Source organism: Schistocerca cancellata, chromosome 6, assembly GCF_023864275.1.
Source record: "Schistocerca cancellata isolate TAMUIC-IGC-003103 chromosome 6, iqSchCanc2.1, whole genome shotgun sequence".
Classification (NCBI taxonomy): Eukaryota; Metazoa; Arthropoda; class Insecta; order Orthoptera; family Acrididae; genus Schistocerca; species Schistocerca cancellata.
In genome coordinates, this window is record NC_064631.1 from 477,529,427 (window position 1) to 477,549,244 (window position 19,818).

Consider the following 19,818-nt stretch of genomic DNA (forward strand, 5'->3'; position numbering starts at 1 on the left):
GACACTCAGAAAATGTAACATAAAGGAGACTGCCTACACTACACTTGTCCGTCCTCTTTTAGAATACTGCTGCGCGGTGTGGGATCCTTACCAGATAGGACTGACGGAGCATATCGAAAAAGTTCAAAGAAAGGCAGCACGTTTTGTATTATCGCTAAATATGGGAGAGAGTGTGACAGAAATGATACAGGATTTGGGGGGGGGGGGGGGGGGACATCATTAAACGAAAGGCGTGTTTCGTTGCGACGGAATCTTCTCACGAAATTCCAATCACCAACTTTCTCCTCCGAATGCGAAAATATTTTGTTGACACCGACCTACATAGGAAGGAACGATCACCAATATAAAATAAGGGAAATCAGAGCTCGTACGGAAAGCTACAGGTGTTCATTCTTTCCGCGCGCTTTACGAGATTGGAGTGATAGAATATTGTGCAGGTGGTTCGATGAACCCTCTGCCAGACACTTAAATGTGATTTGCAGAATATCCATGTAGATGTAGATGTAGAACTTCATATGTGATGTCTGACAAACGACGAGGGATATTATACGGACCAAGGCAGCGCTTCAGTAACGTCCCACATAGTGTCACTTTCCACACGTTATAGAGCTATCGGTCTTTCTCACGAGCATGCGAAGTCGGTATGCGAGCAAGCTGCCTTGCTCCCTCAGTCCTCGTGTTGAGGTGTTTTGTATGGACATCCTGAGATCGTTCAGGTGAAACAGCAACAGTGTAGGCATTCGTTTCGGCCTCGCGACGGTGAAGCAGAAAGAACCATGTGAAGCACGTAGTGTACTGCTTCGCTGTGCTGTATGCGAATGTCACTATGGGCAGGATTGTATTCCAGTCTCTCTGTTCGACATCAAATTAGATCGACAGTTGACGTCTTATTAAAGCGTTCTGTGAGGTCATTCGTGGATGTTATGGACTTGTCTTCTTGTGAGTGTTGACACAATGTGAAATTATTTCTGATACAGACTGGACTAGAAAACTTTGCCACGATCAGAGGTCATCAAATGAGGTGCTCCGCGCTACAAAGTAATGTCTTCTACTAGGGATTTCTCAATTTATGGAGCTTCGGCTATCTGCACAGCTTTGGTGACAGCATCCCATTTGTCGACTTCGAGAACCTCCACAATAGGTAGATTCCATTTCGGTGGAATAGTGCTGCTTTAGGTAATTATGTGTTGGAGGTCTTATTTTTCTTCAGTAGCACACTGCCTACAGTCGCTCACATAGAGACCTGGCCAGTGATACCTGGATCTGAGTCTGGCTAGAGTCGTTCGGGTATCAAAGGTGACAAGATGTTGGAGCGTCATGGAAATACTTCCGGCTCGCTGGCTGCAGATGGGTGGGATGACGAGCAACAATTTCCCTCCATCATATCATAGTTCGTCTTATACACTGCTCAATTTATTAATTGGTATACTCCTTCGATCGGTTCTTCATCTATGATTTTCAGCTCTGCACGATCTACCTTCCGTTCAGCACAAATGTCATGTAATGCAGTGATGACTGAGATTTTGTCCACACTGCTATGTTCTGCCAAAGGACTCCTTGGAAGACAGTCAGTGTCCTTGTGTTTACGTCCGTTTTTGTATATATTGAGGTGCTGCGAAGCGATCCAGCCCCCGCTAACCGACCGCTTTCCATGAAGTGGGGTCGGGCAGCGGCTGTTCCTCAGCTAAGTAACGTAGCTTGACATGGTACCACAGTACGTAAGCTTTTCATGTTTGATCGTGCCTTATTCTGGCATGTAGTAGTTAATAAACTACTACAGCTAGAAGAAGGCTAGATTACTCTAGCTGAAACCTGGGTAAAGACCTGTAACTTTTCGCAATTCAGGCGTATCTTTGGAGCATTACATGATGTCATCCCACCTGCTGGATTTAGCGGCCAGCATCTTCGGAAAACAATGGTGGATACCCATCTGCACCTGACGTACTACTGGCTTGCAATCCATGGTCTCTTGAATATACGGGGCTTTGGAACAATGTACTCTTTGTATTCCGGTTCCTGTCCATGTAGGCGATGCCTTTTACGTTGTCCAATTGGAGCCATGGCGATGTTGATATTTTGAAGTACTCGGCGTCTCCACCAAACAATGTCACGTCGAAAACACGGCCGGCCGCGGTGGCCGAGCGGTTCTAGGCGCTTCAGTCCGGAACCGCGCTGCTGCTACGGTCGCAGGTTCGAATCCTGCCTCGGGCATGGATGTGTGTGATGTCGTTCGGTTAGTTAGGTTTTAGTAGTTCTAAGTTGTAGGGGACTGATGACCTCAGATGTTAAGTCCAATAGTGCTCAGAGCCATTTGAACCATTTTTGATTTCGAAACCACAATCATGTCCAAATCCGAAGTACAACGCTTAGATCTGAGAGCACGTTAACTGCTGATACGAACGTGCTGTCAGGACAGAACTGAATTCCTGCAGAGGGAGCGCTACATACATCGAATATTCCAGAATATACAAACATTACAAACGTAAGATGTTTCAAGAATCTTCCAGAAATGTTGAATACTAAGTAACAAATAGCAGCTGGTCATCGAATTTGAACTGGCTACCCGCAGCACGCCAGCCTGCGGCGCTAACCACTGTGGTAAACTGCATAGCTCATCGTAATAATGTACTAGCGTAGGCCTTGCAGTGAAGGAATGAAAATCCACAAGGGTTGTTCGAAATCGCAGTCCTTAGCACCGTTTTCGTGAATGGTTGAAGTTCTTCGGTGAAAGTGTTTCCATATTTTATTCGTCGGATGCAACACCCGGGTCGAAATGAATGCAGCTGACCGCTACGTATGGGCACCACTTTCGTCGGCGTCCTCATTTGGTTTCACAACCAGTCCCCATCAGTAATTAGCATGCGGCGTATACACGCTACGTCAGGTTGCCTCACTTATGTTGGGAGCCGCTGCCAGGTTCTGCCCCGATGTTCCAGATACCCCAGAAGACACCCTACAGTGTGCTGTCACGGTGCTTAGCACTTCCTTTGTACTTGGTAAGTAGGGAAATGTAGTGCTGTAACGTAACCTTCAGTGTCTCGTTCATCAAAGTCCATTGCAGCTGTGCCTTTCTATGCACCCGTTATGGTGAAAAATGTTGCCATTTATCGTGTGCACAATGGTATGAATTGTGTCGCTATACACAAAAGATTGAATGGCTGCGTTTTATGCATACTTAGATTTGTCTTGATTATAAATTGTCATTCATTGTATTAACACGCTCACACACACACACACACACACCCACCCACACACACACACACACACACACACACACACAGAGAGAGAGAGAGAGAGAGAGAGAGAGATTTTTCCCTCTCACATTTGACTGCTTTCATTATTGTAATGAAGTTTGTTTTAAAAACATATTTACTCGCTTTTACATCCTTACCATCATTGTCATCTACTTATAATGATTAGACATTTATTTTTCAAATATCTGAAACTTAATACTTCATTCATTACGATTTCAAATAATTTTATTATTAGATTCAGTGGGATAGTATCGAGATCATTTCATTAACATATACAGTAATGAAAACAAATGAGAGTGAAGTACAAAATAACTTAGTTATACACATTAGTAACACAGATATTTACAGTAATTACAGAAAAGAAGGGAAAAATGTAGCTCTGTGTACGAGAATCGGTATGAGTTAATTATTGATACAGAACTGTATCATCTACGCTATATTATGAAGATTATGTAAACATAAGTAGTAAATTTACACTATCTTAAGAGTATGTTAAACTAAACGTGTGGTCTAACACTAATTTTATTTAACTTTCCAACATTTACGTCAAACCGATAGCTGTTTAGTCAAGAGTCCTTTCTTTCCCCAAATATTTATCTGTCCTGCATACAGAAAGAGCTTAGGCTTCCCGTTGCTAGGAACAGCGTAGGTGCTTAAAGAGGACGTTTTATTGTCACCAGACGATGGTTTGTGAACTATCCTCTTGGTCTGTTGCATTCAAAGAATTGGTGGTCCCCTTTCTCCTCCGTCACACTAAGAGGTGTATTCCGAGAGTAAGGTCCGATCGGTCACGAAATGGAAACCACAGAGAAAATCCGATACAGCTTTGCATAGCTGCGTTGGACAGTGTCTCTAGCATGCCCGTTGATCGCGTCACGTCTGTCTTTCAGTTCTGAGCGCACAGTGAGCACGTAAGGATGCCTAGGAAACAGTGTCTCCCGCCAAGTATGAGTGCCCGTGAGAGGTTTCGCCTGATTTGTTGCAGCCCACACAACATTACTGTCATGCATTTTCTTCTTGATGACAGTTCTCGGCCGGACTCTGAAGGACCAATGAGGAGGCCCCTGCTGCGTTTTCGATGGGAAGTGGGTGATCGCCCTCCACACAGCCGGGACTTCGCTCCCTCTGATGTTCATCTCTGCTGACATGAACCGCAGGCTATGAAGTCAACGTTTTGGCACAGACAACGATCTGCAGATCGACACAGAGAATCTGCGAAAGTGCAGGCGGCTGCCTTCTATGACGAGGGTCCTGGAAAGTTGATAAAACGCTACGACAAATGTCTCAGACGGAGCAGTGACTATGTACAGACGTTGCTGGAAGGTGTGGCTAACTATTGCAAATAAAACCCTTTTGATTTTTACTGTGGTTTCCATTTCTCGACCGATCGGACCTAACTTTCGGAATGAGCCTCGCACATCAAGCGTGAATACGATGCAGGTACTTCTCAAAGATACGTGCAAAAAACTTATGCGGTTCACGGTTATTTTTTACAATAGCTATTCGTGAAATACCAAGGGTTGATTGGTATTACTGGTAATATTTTGGCATTAAACCGACATCTTGTTTCTAAAAATTCTGTTCATTTTTCCTGAAATTATTTCACAGTAATCGCCTCTTCTTGTACAGATTGCTTCTTCACAATCTTTTTCCCTTTTGCAACGGATATTGCCATTTTGATCACATGACCTGAAATTCAGTTTTATTTTATCCCGGAGTGAGTTTCGATTCAAAAGATTTTAACCTCAAGTTTATTGTGTCTGATTTCAGTAGGAACGTCTAGTAGTGATATTCTTTAATAAGTATAGAGTGTTTATAAATGAATATCGGAGTTTTAACGCTTTATAATATTTATTACATTAAACTTACAGTTACAAATGATATGTCAAATGAATGAGCAACTCAAACAGTTTTACCAAGAACCTTATAAATGTTTAATGTGAGCACCATTTGTCATACGGCACAGAATATATCCGAGTTCTTCCCAAACGTTGATAATTGTGTCTTCAGTGATTGTAGCAACAGCTGCTTCAATCCGGTTTCTTAATTCAGGGAGGTCTGCTGTTAGCAGAGACACGTACACACGATCTTTGATGAAGCCCCAAAGGAAAAAATCGCATGGCGTTAGGTCAGGTGAACGTGGAGGCCATGCAAAGCATGCCCTGTCACTGGGCCCCTTGCGGCCTATCCAGCGCTTGAGTACAGTGAAGTTCAACCAATCGTTTACTTCGCTATGCCAGTTAGGTTCTTGGTAAAACTGTTTGAGTTGCTCTTTCATTTGACATATCATTTATAACTCTAAGTTTAATGTAATAAATATTATAAAGCGTTAAAACTCCGATATTCATTTACAAACACCCTGTATTATGAAGATGGTTTTTCAGGGTGGTTCTCCTTTCGCAAGGAGATTGCCGATTTTGAACCTGACAAAGAAATGGTCATGTTATCTGCGATATTTTGAGGGTAAATGAGGGCTTCTAGTATAAACTCATGTATTGTGGAAATCATTTTTGTTGTATTATTTTTGTAGATGACACTTTTTTTTCAAAATGATATACACTGCTGAAAAAGAAACTAGTAAATGTGGAAAGAGAACGTCGAGTTTGCTCCGATGACGGCTAGGGGATAGTAGATGCACTGATAATGACTTCAGCGTCATCCACCAGCAGACAGCGTAGTGGCGAGTCTACCATTTAATAGGGAATGCTCACAGGCACAAGGCTCAGTGTGGTGCAAACGTGTGAAGCAAGCAGGCAATCATTCCTCGGAGATGTGCTTCCTACAGCAAACTGAGTGAGTTTGAAAGTTGTGAGTTTGCGGGCTTGCGAGAGGCGTGATGGTCATTTCGGAAAATTTCAACACAAGCGGTATGTGGTGTGTTAATTGCGCAATGACGCTGTTCACGTGAACATTCTCAAACACACAAATAAGGTTCTGGACGTCCAAGCAGCGCAGACACCCGTCAGAATCGTGCTATTATAAGGACAGCAGTGGTATATCGTACAGCTTCCACTGCACAGATAAGAGGGCTTGCGAGCCAAGACGTGTCAACACGAATTGTTGTGGACCTGATATTAGTAGTGGGACTAAGGGCACGCACGCCTCCAGCATCGGCGTGCGCGTCTCGACTGATGACGTCAGAGAATCGCTTGGAAAATGGAATGGTGCGCAATGGTCTTCAGCGATGAAAGCAGATTTTACTGGCATGCAAGTGACGGTCATCTGCGCGTTCTACATAGACCTTGTGAGCGCTTTGCCGTAGATTGCATTCGTCCAAGAGTCACTGGCTCCAGTCCAGGCCTTATGGTCTGCTGTGCGATAAGTTACAACTCTCGTTCAACTTCGGAGACGCTAACCAGCGTTCGGTACGTGCAGAATGTTGTTACACCCATTCTTTTTCCGTTCTTGCAACAGTAAGGAGATATATTGTTCCAACAGGATAATACTTGCCCACACATTGTCTATGAAACTTAACGTGTCCAGTACGATCTGCAGGCTTGTCTCCAGTCGAGAACGTGTGGGATGTGATGCGACGAGAAGTGCCTCGTGCAACTCGTCAACCAACAACTCTTAAAGAACTACGTGAACAAGTCAAGCAGGGGTGGCATAACGTATCCCAGGACTGCATTTGCTATCTGTAGGGGCAACTGCATGCAAGAGTCAGTGTCTGCACTGCCTCCCTTGGAGGCCACACCACGTACTAATATGGTTGTTTCAGCATGCGTCGATACCTGATACCTCATAATCGCTTGTGCTATTGATCTGTGAATGTAATTATTTCGTGCACCCAACATGCAATTTTCAAATAATAAATCTTGAGTGAACTGCAAAGGGTGCACTAATTTTTTTCCGGTAGTGTATAAACCCTTCCCCATGAACCATGGACCTTGCCGTTGGTGGGGAGGCTTGCGTGCCTCAGGGATACAGATGGCCGTACCGTAGGTGCAACCACAACGGAGGGGTATCTGTTGAGAGGCCAGACGGACGTGTGGTTCCTGAAGAGGGGCAGCAGCCTTTTCAGTAGTTGCAGAGGCAACAGTCTGGATGATTGACTGGCCTGGCCTTGCAACATTAACCAAAACGGCCTTGCTGTGCTGGTACTGCGAACGGCTGAAAGCAAAGGGAAACTACGGCCGTAATTTTTCCCGAGGGCATGCAGCTTTATTGTATGGATAAATGATGATGGCGTCCTCTTGGGTAAAATATTCCGGAGGTAAAATAGTCCCCCATTTGGATCTCCGAGCAGGGACTACTCAAGAGGACGTCGTTATCAGGAAAAAGAATACTGGCGTTCTACGGATCGGAGCGTGGAATGTCAGATCCCTTAACCGGGCAGGTAGATTAGAAAATTTAAAAAGCGAAATGGATAGGTTAAAGTTAGATATAGTTGGAATTAGTGAAGTTCGGTGACAGGAGGAACATGACTTTTGGTCAGGTGAATACAGGATTATAAACACAAAATCAAATAGGGGTAATGCAAGAGTAGGTTTAATAATGAATAAAAAAATAGGAGAGCGGGTAAGCTACTAAAAACAGCATAGTGAACGCATTAGTGTGGCCAAGATAGACACGAAGCCCACGCCTACTACAGTAGTACAAGTTTATATGACAACTAGCTCTGCAGATGACGAAGAAATTGATGAAATGTATGATAAGATAAAAGAAATTATTCAGATAGTGAAGGGAGACGAAAATTTAATATCCATGGGTGACTGGAATTCGATAGTAAGAAAAGGGAGAGAAGGAAACGTAGTAGCTGAATATGAATTGGAGGTAAGAAATGAAAGAGGAAGCCGCCTGGTAGAATTTTGCACAGACAATAACTTAATCACAGCTGACACTTGGTTCAAGAATCATGAAAGAAGGTTGTATACATGGAAGAAGCCTGTAGATACTAGAAGGTATCAGATAGATTATATAACGGTAAGACAGAGATTTAGGAACCGGGTTTTAAGTTATAAGACATTTCCAGGGGCAGATGTGGACTCTAACCACAATCTACTGATTATGAACGGTAGATTAAAACTCAGGATACTGCAAAAAGGTGGAAATTTAAGGAGGTGGAATCTGGATAAACTGACTAAACCAGAGGTTGTACAGAGTTTCAGAGAGAGCATAAGGGAACAATTGACAGGAATGGGGGAAAGAAATACAGTAGAAGAAGAATGGGTGGCTTTGAGGGATGAATTAGTGAAGGCAGCAGAGGATCAAGTAGGTAAAAAGACGAGGGCTAGTAGAAATCCTTGGGTAACAGAAGAAATATTGAATTTAATTGATGAAAGGAGAAAATATAGAAATGCATTAAATGAAACAGGCAAAAAGGAATCCAAACGTCTCAAAAATGAGATCGACAGGAAGTGCAAAGTGTCTAAGCAGGGATGGCTAGAGGACAAATGTAAGGATGTAGAGGCTTATCTCACTAGGGGTAAGATAGATACTGCCTACAGGAAAATTAATGAGACCTTTGGAGAAAAGAGAACCACTTGTATGAATATCAAGAGCTCAGATGGAAACCCAGTTCTAACCAAAGAAGGGAAAGCAGAAAGGTGGAAGGAGTATATTGAGGGTCTATACCAGGGCGATATACTTGAGGACAATATTATGGAAATGGAAGAGGATGTAGATGAAGACGAAATGTGAGATACGATACTGCGTGAAGAGTTTGACAGAGCACTGAAGGGCCTGAGTCGAAACAAGGCCCTGGGAGTAGACAACATTCCATTAGAACTACTGATGGCCTTGGGAGAGCCAGTCCTGACAAAAGTCTACCATCTGGTGAGCAAGATGTGTGAGACAGGCGAAATACCCTCAGACTTCAAGAAGAATATAATAATTCCAATCCCAAAGAAAGCAGGTGTTGACAGATGTAAAAGTTACCGAACTATCAGTTTAATAAGTCACAGCTGCAAAATACTAACGCGAATTCTTTACAGACGAGTGGAAAAACTAGTAGAAGCCGACCTGGGGGAAGATTAGTTTGGATTCAGTAGAAATATTGGAACACGTGAGGCAATACTGACCTTACAACTTATCTTAGAAGAAAGATTAAGGAAAGGCAAACTTATGTTTCTAGCATTTGTAGACTTAGAGAAAGCTTTTGACAATGTTGAGTGGAATATTCTCTTTCAAATTCTAAAGATGGCAGGGGTAAAATACAGGGAGCGAAAGGCCATTTACAATTTGTGCAGAAACCAGATGGCAGTTATAAGAGTCGAGGGGCATGAAAGGGAAGCAGTGGTTGGGAAGGGAGTGGGACAGGGTTGTAGCCTCTCCTCGATGTTATTCAATCTGTATATTGAGCAAGCTGTGAAGAAAACAAAAGAAAAATTCGGAGTAGGTATTAAAATCCATGGAGAAGAAATAAAAACTTTGAGGATCGCCGATGACATTGTAATTCTATCAGAGACAGCAAAGTACCTGGAAGAGTAGTTAAACGGAATGGACAATGTCTTGAGAGGTGGATATAAGATGAACATCAACAAAAGCAAAACGAGGATAATGAAATGTAGTCGAATTAAGTCGGGTAATGCTGAGGGAATTAGATTAGGAAATGAGGCACTTAAAGTAGTAAAGGAGTTTTGCTATTTGGGGAGCAAAATAACTGATGATAGTCGAAGTAGGGAAGATATAAAATGTAGACTGGCAATGGTAGGGAAAGCGTTTTTGAAGAAGAGAAATTTTGAAGAAGAGAAATTTGTTAACATCGAGTATAGATTTAAGTGTCAGGAAGTCGTTTCTGAAAGTATTTGTATGGAGTGTAGCCTTGTATGGAAGTGAAACATGGACGTTAAATAGTTTGGACAAGAAGAGAATAGAAGCTTTCGAAATGTGGTGCTACAGAAGAATGCTGAAGATAAGATGGATAGATTACGTAACTAATGATGAAGTATTGAACAGAATTGGGGAGAAGAGGAGTATGTGGCACAACTTGACAAAAAGAAGGGACCGGTTAGTAGGACATGTTCTGAGGCATCAAGGGATCACAAATTTAGCATTGGAGGGCAGCGTGGAGGGTAAAAATCGTAGAGGTAGACCAAGAGGTGAATACACTAAGCAGATTCAGAAGGATGTGGGGTTGCAGTAAGTACTGGGAGATGAAGAAGCTTGCACAGGATAGGGTAGCATGGAGAGCTGCATCAAACCAGTCTCAGGACTGACGACCCCAGCAACAACAACAGTGTATAAACACATCCAAAAATTTAAAAGCCGTTGCCTTCATTTGTAAATATATTATCTATAACTTCTACAGAAACTAATCTGCACTTCTAAGAATTGAAAACATGAAAGGGAAGCAGTAGCTTAAAAGGAATGAGACAGGTTTGTAGCCTATCCCAATGTTATCCAGTGTGTGCATTGAGCAAGGCTAAAAAAAAAACCGACATTGGGAATAAGGAATTAAAGTTCAGAGAGTAGAATTAAAAACATCAAGTTCTGCCGATGACACTGTAATTACATTTTGTCGAAAACATATTATGAGAACCATGAATATAGCATAATTACATACCTTATCGTTGTAATTCTGTCAGAGACCAAGAAGAGTTTGTGAAAAATTATATTTGTTAACATCGAATTTAAATTTAAATGTTAGGAAATTTTTCTCTCAAGGTGTCTATGGTAATGTAGAGTACGAAAGTGCTTATGCAGTGGTTATATAGAGATGAAGAGGCTTATAAAGGATAAGATAGTGTGGAGATGGCCAAAGAATAGTCTCTGGGTTGAAGATAACAATAACAACAACAACAACATATTTCACTAAGCTTTTGTTTCTCAATTAAATCAAAGACGTAAATATTCGTTTGTGCATGATTAATGAATTACATAAATTTTAAATGAACAAAGATAAACACTTATTATCATACATAAATTGTGTATTTGTAGTGAGTGGATAGGTATGGTAACCGTTTTCAGCTTTCACTGTTTGGTGCCACATATCATGGCAGTGTTACAAGTTTGGAAACAGAACTGGCCCGGAATATATTTTACTATATTGGGCTACACAGTATGCATCACTCTCCCAGTTGCAGGTGATGGAAGTTGAGCTTCCTGTCTTAAGGTACAAGAAAGATTTTTCGGGATAGTTTTATTTTGCCCACGCTGTAGAGATAGCGAGAACCTTCCCAGGTGACTCACTGAGAAACATAGTTCACTTAGAAAGCTTTTGTGGACAGTAAATCCGTCCTTAACATCCTAATTTCCTCATTACCCTCTTACTAGAATTGGCCTGAGGTCGGAATCAAGCTATTAACAAAAACTGTATTTCTTTTTCCTTCAAAAAATTTTTAAATTCTTCTGATATAAACTGTGCAGCATTATCAGAAATTAACCTTTTGGATTTTTCTACCTTTGGTAAATATTCCTGCACTAAAATTCGTATGATCGCTTTATTTCTAGCAGCTTTTGTAGCATATGTCTTAACAAATTTGGACTACACCTCCAAAATAACTGCTATATATATTACATCACTACACCCATGGGGTAGGGGCCGCTTAGATGACCATTGCTGAGTGATCCCACGAATTTTCTGATATTATACAGTAAGAACGAACTTTATGCATTTCTTTAGGATATTTAGTTTGTTGACATACCTTACGTGTCTTTAGTTCCTTTAGTACTATGCTACTGATTCCTTTACAATACCAGTAATTTTGAATGTTGGATAAATACTATTTTACGCCAAAATGTCCATACCTCCAGTGTACATACCATACTAAGTGTTTCACATAGGCATGTGGGATACACCATCTAGTTAGACTCTTACTCTCCTTTTGGAATAAACCCTATTATGGCATAACCACTGCTATCTCCATGTACAGTTATCTTCAACCATTGGTAACTTGGTCTTTACTTTATTCAGTCAACAATTTTTTTGTTGAAACTTTTTTATATTCCACATTAACCACTTTAACTCTTTTATGTGTTCTAAATGTTTAACTTTGTACATCGTAAATTGGGTACCAATTACTAAACAATTAATTCACCTTCCATCTCTAATGGTAATCAAGATAAGGCACCTGATACTTCACTTCGCCTTTTATATATCTTATCTCTAGACCATTCTCCTGCAGTGACAGTGTCCACCTCTTTAAACGAGTATGCAACAACTCACTAGTCATCAAAACCTATTGCTTTATGGTCTGAATAAATTACCACTTTGCGACCATACAGTAAATAGTTGAAATTTACCACTGCCCATACCACCGCTAACGTTTGTTTCCATGGTAGAATAGTTCTTTTCACAAGCAGTTAACATCCTACTAGCAAATGATAAAGTTACATGACTTTTCACACCATTTCCTTCCTTATGTTCCTGAAATACTTGCCATCTATGCCATACCCAGAAGCATCCAAAGTCATGCGATATTTCCAGCTCAAATTACGATTTCCTAGCAATTTCGAGTTACATAATTCGTTCTTTAAGAGCTTCCCACTCACTCTGACACTTTTAATCCCATAACCTCTAAGACTTCACTTGACGTTACTAGCAATCTACCGCCTATAAAATCCTTTTAAACCGAGAAAAGTCTGTAATTGCCTTTTGTTTCTAGGTGACGCACAGTTATAAATAGTGCCTAATTTTCCTTGTCTGGCTGGACAACATCTGGGCTTAAAAATGTCCCAAAAACATTATTTGAATACACCCAATATGCTACTTGGCAAATATAACTATTACTTTTCGAGAAGCTAGTCTCTGCAACTCCACTTCTATTAGCTTGATATATTCTTTCCATGTTTTGGAGACCATTCGTATATCATCTACATAAACAAACACCTGTGAAGCAGTTCTTCTCCTAACGCTAAATCCAAAGTCCATATAAATTCCGCTACCGACTCATTTAACCCGAAAGGTAAAAGTTAGAACTGATAAGAACGACCATCGAACAGCAAAACTGTATTTTTTCTTGATTCCTTTGGAAGTGAGATTTGCCAGTACTCAGTGGTCAAATGGATGGAACTTAAATGCTTAGCACAATGGAAACTTATCAACATCTATTCCATAGTAATAGGTCAATTATGTTCAGTCTCAATAATTTTGTTTACAGCCCTAGCGTGTAATACTAACCGAATTTCTCCACTAGTTTTTTTCGCTGGCAGTATAGGACTATTATAGGCATTATCTGACCTTTCAATTACAACCCAGACAACCATCCCATTTATTTCATCTCTCACTGCTTCATGCTTAATATCATGCATACTCAGTGAAATGGGATAGGGAAGTCTGAAAATTTTTTCATCGTTTTTAATCTTTATTTTACATTTATATCCGTTAATAACTCCCGTAATTAATCTCAGTCTTCTTCCTCTCCGTCTTCTTGCCTTACAATTAAACTTTTATCTATTTGGACATTCCAACTATTAAGATTTCCTTTGCGCCAGTTCTCCTCCGTACTTTTCTATATTTTTATCCACTTTCGTCACTGCTAGCAATTATACACTTTTCTCTGCTTGAAAATCTAAAATTACCCCATGTATCTCCAATCAATCCATCCCTAGCAATACTGGTAAATTGATACTAGCCGCTACAAGTACTGATTGTCGTAGCGTCACTCCTGAAATATTAATTGACAATAACCTTCCTACCTTTCGTTCCTGTAAATCCTATGACTTGGACATTTGTTACTGGGAATGATTTCTTTCGATAACAAACTAACTTGGGTTCCAATATCAGTCAAGAAGTCCACCGCTTTATTCTTGCTCAAGCCTTTTACTGCTAGTGTAGATGCCTTCTGTACACAACCTTCTTCCTTTTCTAAAAGTAACTCTTCATTTAAAAGTTGTCGGTCTCTGTACTGAAGAACAGCACTTATAACACCTCCGTTATTGGTTGACAGAACTGCCATTGTAGTCGCATGGTGACAGTCTGGGACATCCGCCACTGTTACATTCTTATGTAACTGCGTAGCGGCCACATTGTTTGACTGTCCATGTATATTTGCCCTATTATTTACAATATTATAATTATCAGTATTACGTGTGTTTTTCCTACCACTGTCAGCATTGTGATTTCTATTATCATCATTTACATTGTCGTTACTGTTCTTAAAAATTTTATTCTGATGGTAATAATGATTATTATTAGAGCCATTCCTTTCCCATGTATTCGTCCTACTGCCGCTATTCGATTTGAAATTTCTATTATTCTTATAATTATTTTTTTGCTCATATTTGTAGCTGCTCCTGTTATCCCTTCTGAGGGTCGCATTTCCATTCCTTTGGCCTCTATAATTATTCTTGACTTCAGCACAGTTGGACATTCTCGTATCTGTTTTATCCCTTGAGTTATTTAAATAATCCATTGGTCTAATAATTCGAGAAGAGGCTGGGCCTGTACCCCCCTCTCTTCTACTAATCTTTCCCTAACTGTCTGGTAGCATATTAATTAGTACCTCGATTGGATGTCTCTCATTTACAGGTTTATCTAAATAATAGGAGAAATGCAGGAGTAGGTTCAACAATGAATAAAACAATAGGAATGCGGGTAAGCTACTACAAACAGCATAGTGAACGCATTATTGTGGCCAAGATAGACACGAAGCCCACGCCTACTACAGTAGTACAAGTTTATATGACAACTAGCTCTGCAGATGACGAAGAAATTGATGAAATGTATGATAAGATAAAAGAAATTATTCAGATAGTGAAGGGAGACGAAAATTTAATATCCAAGGGTGACTGGAATTCGATAGTAAGAAAAGGGAGAGAAGGAAACGTAGTAGCTGAATATGAATTGGAGGTAAGAAATGAAAGAGGAAGCCGCCTGGTAGAATTTTGCACAGACAATAACTTAATCACAGCTGACACTTGGTTCAAGAATCATGAAAGAAGGTTGTATACATGGAAGAAGCCTGTAGATACTAGAAGGTATCAGATAGATTATATAACGGTAAGACAGAGATTTAGGAACCGGGTTTTAAGTTATAAGACATTTCCAGGGGCAGATGTGGACTCTAACCACAATCTACTGATTATGAACGGTAGATTAAAACTCAGGATACTGCAAAAAGGTGGAAATTTAAGGAGGTGGAATCTGGATAAACTGACTAAACCAGAGGTTGTACAGAGTTTCAGAGAGAGCATAAGGGAACAATTGACAGGAATGGGGGAAAGAAATACAGTAGAAGAAGAATGGGTGGCTTTGAGGGATGAATTAGTGAAGGCAGCAGAGGATCAAGTAGGTAAAAAGACGAGGGCTAGTAGAAATCCTTGGGTAACAGAAGAAATATTGAATTTAATTGATGAAAGGAGAAAATATAGAAATGCATTAAATGAAACAGGCAAAAAGGAATCCAAACGTCTCAAAAATGAGATCGACAGGAAGTGCAAAGTGTCTAAGCAGGGATGGCTAGAGGACAAATGTAAGGATGTAGAGGCTTATCTCACTAGGGGTAAGATAGATACTGCCTACAGGAAAATTAATGAGACCTTTGGAGAAAAGAGAACCACTTGTATGAATATCAAGAGCTCAGATGGAAACCCAGTTCTAACCAAAGAAGGGAAAGCAGAAAGGTGGAAGGAGTATATTGAGGGTCTATACCAGGGCGATATACTTGAGGACAATATTATGGAAATGGAAGAGGATGTAGATGAAGACGAAATGTGAGATACGATACTGCGTGAAGAGTTTGACAGAGCACTGAAGGGCCTGAGTCGAAACAAGGCCCTGGGAGTAGACAACATTCCATTAGAACTACTGATGGCCTTGGGAGAGCCAGTCCTGACAAAAGTCTACCATCTGGTGAGCAAGATGTGTGAGACAGGCGAAATACCCTCAGACTTCAAGAAGAATATAATAATTCCAATCCCAAAGAAAGCAGGTGTTGACAGATGTAAAAGTTACCGAACTATCAGTTTAATAAGTCACAGCTGCAAAATACTAACGCGAATTCTTTACAGACGAGTGGAAAAACTAGTAGAAGCCGACCTGGGGGAAGATTAGTTTGGATTCAGTAGAAATATTGGAACACGTGAGGCAATACTGACCTTACAACTTATCTTAGAAGAAAGATTAAGGAAAGGCAAACTTATGTTTCTAGCATTTGTAGACTTAGAGAAAGCTTTTGACAATGTTGAGTGGAATATTCTCTTTCAAATTCTAAAGATGGCAGGGGTAAAATACAGGGAGCGAAAGGCCATTTACAATTTGTGCAGAAACCAGATGGCAGTTATAAGAGTCGAGGGGCATGAAAGGGAAGCAGTGGTTGGGAAGGGAGTGGGACAGGGTTGTAGCCTCTCCTCGATGTTATTCAATCTGTATATTGAGCAAGCTGTGAAGAAAACAAAAGAAAAATTCGGAGTAGGTATTAAAATCCATGGAGAAGAAATAAAAACTTTGAGGATCGCCGATGACATTGTAATTCTATCAGAGACAGCAAAGTACCTGGAAGAGTAGTTAAACGGAATGGACAATGTCTTGAGAGGTGGATATAAGATGAATATCAATAAAAGCAAAACGAGGATAATGAGATGTAGTCTAATTAAATCAGGTGATGCTGAGGGAATTAGGTTAGGAAATGAGACACTTAAAGTTTTAGATGAGTTTTGCTATTTGGGGAGCAAAATAACTGATGATGGTCGCAGTAGAGAGGATATAAAATATAGACTGGCAATGGCAAGGAAAGCGTTTCTGAAGAAGAGAAATTTGTTAACATCGAGTATAGATTTAAGTGTCAGAAAGTCGTTTCTGAAAGTATTTGTAAGGAGTGTAGCCATGTATGGGAGTGAAACATGGACGATAAATAGTTTGGACAAGAAGAGAATAGAAGCTTTCGAAATGTGGTGCTACAGAAGAATGCTGAAGATTAGATGGATAGAGCACATAAATAATGTGGGGATATTGAATAGAATGGGGAGAAGAGGAGTTTGTGGCACAACTAGACTAGAAGAAGTGATCGGTGGGTAGGACATGTTCTGAGGCATCAAGGGATCACCAATTTAGTATTGGAGGGCAGCGTGGAGGGTAAAAATCGTAGACGGAAACCAAGAGATGAATACACTAAGCAGATTCATAAGGATGTAGGTTGCAGTAGGTACCGGGAGATGAAGAAGCTTGCACAGGTTAGGGTACCATGGAGAGCTGCATCAAACCAGTGTCAGGACTGAAGACCACAACAACAACAACAACATCTAAATAAAGTGCTTAAATGAGGTGGTATTCCACAAAATTCCTAAGCCCGCCCCAATTCTAAGTATACCTGTTAGGACTAAATAACTCGAATCTTAATGTTCTTTGAGCGTTAGATGACCAGTACTTAACTTTAAGTGCATTAGTAAAATCTTCAGCTGAAGTGAATTTATACGACATAGCCCACTGGGAGACATCTTACTCCAAATGACTAATCATATATCTTACCCATCTATTATCGTCCAATGAAGAAGGTAAAAATCCTTGGAACAATTTTATGGATATCACAGAGTACACAGATCCACGTGGTTTAAAACGTGGGAAATGATTCCCACCGCTTTCAACTCCTAGTCTCAACTCTTGCACTAAATTACAGATACCATGATCATCTTCACATTTACATCTAGGATCATAGTGTGAACTATTTAATGACCTACTAACCGATGGTTCATTCTCATTGTTATTTATTAAACTTAATGTATTCTCACTACATGGAGTCGAAATAAATTGAGCTCCATTTCGTACTCACATTTAACTTTCCACCTTAGTCTTATTACGAGGAAAGCAAACTTCTGATAATTTTGTATCTCCTTCTTTTGCTTTCTCCACAACACGCATGTGTGTTTTCTCTAGCTTGTGATCCGTTACTGTGCTAATACCTCTTAACTGATTTTTTATGTTGTTATTACTCTGTCTAATCTGATAACTTTCATTTTGCAGTAATAGATTAGTAGACTTTTCCGAATCCTCCTTAATCTTTTCTATCTGACCAGTAAGTGCTGTTAATCTACTCAAAACTCCTTATACGGATTCTATCTTATTATTATTAACCTCGTCCTATCTATGATTTAACACTGTTATGTCCTTTCTTATCTCATCTGTAATAATCCTTCTGGCCATCTTTTATTTCCTTCTTTAAATCCTCCTGACCTGTTTTCATCTCCTTCTGGCTCGCCAATATTTGAGTTAAAACATCTTTCAGCTCTCATTTTGTAAACTTACACTTTTCATCAATAATTATTACAACCACTAACTATTTCTCTATAGATGCTCCTTCTCTTTCAATCTACTCGATTAATCCCGCCCAGCGACACCAAATTATCTTTGAAACAAGTAGATTACTCGAAATACACAATCTATCTACAACACTCCATTAGTCAGATATAAGAATATAATGATCGTTTGGTACTTAATAGTTTCCTCGTGACGCCCTCCTCCTTATTTTCGTCCTGCTCTGTGAGATGTTGAAGGTGATCCCGAAGCTGACGCTGAAGCTGACGCCGATGCTAATGCTGCTGTTGTTGCTTACAGCCTACCTCTCGTTGCTTTGCTGGTCTTCGGCGACTTGCGTGTCGATGGTGATGAGATGTTGATGATAGAGACAACACCCAGTCCCTGAGCTTAGAAAATCTCCGACCCAGCAGGGAATCGAACCCGGGCCCCTTGGCACGACAGTCCATCGCGCTGACCACTCAGCTATCGGGGCATACTCTCCGTCAATCAATCAGTGTTTATCGTTCAGGATATGCTTGCATTTAAACATACCCTCGACTCCAGGGTCGCCATTCCTTCCTCACTGCGTTGTGCTGAAATTGATACCTGAGAACGTCCACGTAATTTGCCCTGTTTAAGTCGCTTAGACACAACCGCGACCCACCACAAAAGAAAAACGAGAAAAAAATTAAGTAAAAAGAATAAAACCAATGTTGCTAAGCACCAGTGGAGAAACGCAACAGAGACGTATCTGATTTATCAGAAGCACACAAATAAGGGAAAAAAAATGGTTCAAATGACTCTGAGCACAATGGGACTCAACTGCTGAGGTCATCAGTCCCCTAGAACTTAGAACTACTTAAACCTAACTAACCTAACTAACATAAGGACGCCACACACACCCACGCCCGAGGCAGGATTCGAACCGGTCGCGCGGTTCCAGACTGGAGCGCGTAGAACCGCTCGGCCCACAAGTAAGGATAATACTAAATTAATACAGGACGTATACAACACGTAATAGAGATGTTATCTGAAATGGCAATTACTCCGTCCAACACTGTTGTAGACCTCCGTATTAAATCGATACTCACTCCTTTATAAGTATCTTTCTCTTAATCATGAACGTAACGTATTACAAATACCAGTAAATCCGTTGGTAAGGAAATAACATCGTAAATGTAGCATACGATAATCTTACTTGAAAATACTTCCAAACACTTTTACGATGTTTTTATCGTACCACTAGATCTAAATGTATACGAATGTGAGTTATCCTGAATCGGGGACAACCCTTTCTCCTTCCAGTATTAATTACCAAAAATTAGTATCGTACACAATACACAGTTGTCAGTTAAACTAATCTCCGATATGCTCACAACAGCGTCCCTAGCACCAATGTGCACTTGAGAATATCTTTGTCGTCGAAACATACAATTTTCAGGTTATTTACAA